Source organism: Carassius gibelio, chromosome B15, assembly GCF_023724105.1.
Source record: "Carassius gibelio isolate Cgi1373 ecotype wild population from Czech Republic chromosome B15, carGib1.2-hapl.c, whole genome shotgun sequence".
Classification (NCBI taxonomy): domain Eukaryota; kingdom Metazoa; phylum Chordata; class Actinopteri; order Cypriniformes; family Cyprinidae; genus Carassius; species Carassius gibelio.
The window spans coordinates 12,021,667-12,025,296 of NC_068410.1; the positions used below are offsets into that span (position 1 = coordinate 12,021,667).

At 33.6% G+C, this 3,630-nt stretch overlaps 1 long non-coding RNA gene across 1 annotated transcript; it reads left to right on the forward strand.

The window, feature by feature from the left end:
- Window positions 1–1,107: 1,107 nt before the first annotated feature.
- On the forward strand, window positions 1,108–3,213 carry LOC127972410 (uncharacterized). The gene is made up of 3 exons (XR_008157085.1): window positions 1,108–1,245; window positions 1,431–1,589; window positions 2,921–3,213. It is a non-coding gene; the product is annotated as an uncharacterized LOC127972410 (long non-coding RNA).
- The last annotated feature ends 417 nt before the right edge of the window (window positions 3,214–3,630 follow it).

Consider the following 3,630-nt stretch of genomic DNA (forward strand, 5'->3'; position numbering starts at 1 on the left):
TCCATAATTCAAACTCAAAGTCTGACATTATTCAGAATTTTCATAGAATATTCAAAGATAGATAGATAGATAGATAGATAGATAGATAGATAGATAGATAGATAGATAGATAGATAGATAGATAGATAGATAGATAGATAGATAGATAGATAGATAAAGTATGCTTTTTAAATGCAGTATGCCTCAAAATGAGCTTGAGGTTCATTTAGAAAACTGATATCAACCATTAAATTGAATAGCTTTATTTTTACCTGCTTTCTAAGCAGTTGCCGTCGCCTAATTGTTAGATATTTCTCTACCACTATAGGCTGGAAATGTTGGTGCATTCTGGGTTTATGTATGCTGAGGTCTCTGAATGCAGCGGCAGGTTTGTGAGTCATGATTGTGCTGGAACAAACGTTTACTTACGTAGGCAGAGAAGATATACCAGTGCCTGTTTGATTCGGCTTCTGCCATTATATGGCATGTCATTCCCCCAAATAAGTGTCCCGTGGCCATAGCATGAGAAAACACCCACCACATGGACTGGTATTTTAAGGTCTTTGTTTGTCGTCCCTCCACTTGTTGAATTTTTGTCACTCCACAAATGTTTAATATTGCTCTAAACCTCTTGATTTCATATCTAATTCATACAGTTGTGACTTTGAATTATGGATGAGAGCTTTACATCTTTAAAATTTCCCAGAATCCATTCTATTGCTACACTGGAGGCTATTCTGAATGGGTCAGAATTTATATTAATGCAGCTCATCTTCAATTCAAACTGCAGTTATAATTAATCTCCTAACACCCTAATGCTTGTTCCAAATATTTATAAATTAATTTGTTGTATAATACGTGGAAATGACACATTATTTGTCCTAAAGACTTTTTGCTTTCTTAAATTAGGAAATCTATTTAGGTCCCTGATCAGCTGTGCATCCCTGCATCTTAAATATCTCTCCCACCCTCTAAAACACACACACACACACACACACACACACACACACTGATTGTGCTGCTGCTGTCCCCATAGAACTAATGACTCACAGGAGTGACTCATACCCTTTCTTTCCTCTATCACACACACGCTTCACATCATTGTGTTATATCCATATCTAACCTGGGCAAAGATGGAGAAAGATGAAGATTTTTTCTTTCTATCGCATATTTGTTTTTAAAATTTACTCTGTATTTGTGTGTGTGTGCGTGTTTGTGCTATTTATTGATAATTGTAAATCAGGAGAAATGTGTATGTTCTGACAGGTGGGAATAAGAACCAACGTCTTTTTTTATCAACATTAAGGAGTAATAAGGTTTTACATAAATACTTTTTTGCATTATTGTTGCAAAAGTAATTCAGTAAAGAGAAAATCTAAAGGGAAAACAAGATGGCTATAAACTGGCAGTGACCCAAGGGCATTAATAGACTCTTGTTTGGGTGTTTCAAGACATTTCAGGTGCTGGCAAAAACCCTACAGGCCTACAAGGAATTGCCCATGCTGTATTATGCTGGCAAGTGCTCACGCTCTTTTGACGACAGTGATGGTCAAGAAATCCAGAGAAAAGAAAAAAAACAAGGATAGTGATATGAAGATTTGGATATCCAGGTAAGATCTAGTGATATACTGCAGACAGACATAAAATATTTACAATTTAGGTTACTTTGCAGTCCCTGGAAAAACTGATTTATTTTGTTTCAGTGACATGGGATAACTGCTGACATGTGTCAACACTTAAGTGTATGAGTTAAAATATATATACATTTTTATTGATGTATGTTTAAACTAATGAGGTTCACGTCAGATTTAACTAATTAAGTATTTTACTAAAGTATTATAAATATATATTCCTTACTGTTCTGTTAGTATAAAAAAAATGGGGAAAAAAGAAAAGACATACAAATAAACATACACACTTTAGAAAATAAACTGTTATGTTTTGTAGTCCTAAACCCCAGAAGATAATTTGTGTTTAAGGTTTCCTCTGTGAATTTTCTATGGGATTTTTTTAAATGGTGGTTTTTCAAGTAATGTGAACCACAGGAATTATTTGAAGAGATTTTGTTCTTTGACTAATAACTGCCGTACTTCACACATGAATTTTGATGCTAATGTGTTTTATTTAAAAATTTAACCAACATTGCTACAAAATTGCTAAATAAATCATCAAAAAGATGTGTTTACATCCTTGACAAATCTAACAACAACTTGTAATCCATTTGTAGCATATTAGCAACTCATTAAACAACATGTTCACTTGGTTATCTAAATGGGGGCATTTTCTAGACTTCTGTTGTTTTTATTTAGAAATACTATAATCTAACCTATAATCTAACAGTTTACCTATATATTTGTCTCAAAAAACTGAGTAGCTACACATACAATCTTTCAAAATTCACATTTGTGGTATCAAATGACAGTAAGTAGCCTAATTTATCTTGTAGAACAAAACGTGACTTCCCTAGACTGCATCATGACTGAACAGTTGTTTTTCTGACTATTAGAAGCTAAAATGTGGCGTTCAGAACAAATACATTCAGTATTAAATTTTTACATCACAGTATTATATATATATATATATATATATATATATATATATATATATATATATATATATATATATATATATATATATATATATATATTTTTTTTTTTTTTTTTTAATGGCAACAAAGTTAGGCTAAATTTATTAACACGTTAAGGAAAAATACTGCATGCGATTGCTCAAAGTCAGTCTTTTTCCGAAAGATGATTAATTAATAATGGTATGTATTTGTACTGTCTGCGTTTTAGAGAAAATTTCTAAGTAAACGCATGTTTGCGTTTGTTTTATTGGTCCACTGGTATTTAATAATGTGGCATAAACTGACCATAACATAGAAGGACATTTAGTCAAATGATTTTTGGTTTTGATTTGAAACGTTTTTGTCGTTCAACAGGTCTCAGTGAAGTTCTAATGACATTTGGCGCCACAAGATGGCAGTGTAAGCGCGGGAAAGGGAAAGGAAGTCCTTTTTGAGACATTTTAACAGGTCCGTAAGAGCTTCTCTCTCTCTCTATTTCTGCTTTTACCCTTTAGTGATCCATTTACTGCGGCAATGGAGTTTTATTTTCAACTCGGAGCCCATTGTCTTACAACATCTCAAACACAGCTTTTTAAATCCACCATCATTTACACCTGTGGAGAAAAAAAATGAGGACATGAAGAGTTCTAACTGCATACTTGGCTAATAAAGAGGCAAGTGTGATGTATGTTTATTATTTAATGAGAATGAATATGTCTGCCTTTGGGGACACTGTAAATCACTGTGGATGGGGTAGTACAGGGAATTTTAATTGGGTTTGGGAGCACTTGCATGCCAAATACATTATAATTTAATATAATGATCCAAACTGCCATTGGCTGACAGTCACACCTCAAAAAGCCCTTTGGAGAAAGTCTGGGAGCATATGCCAGTGTATCATTAAACACATGGTCCATCTCATACCAAATCCAGATCATCAGTTTTAAATGTTGGCCTCAGCAAAGCTGATATTAATCTGCATGTATAATAATTTGCAAGCTTATATTAGTCACCACTAATTGTGTGTAAATCATGCATTCACAGCCGCAAACATTCCTCATGTCCGCTCTCATAAATCTGGAGCC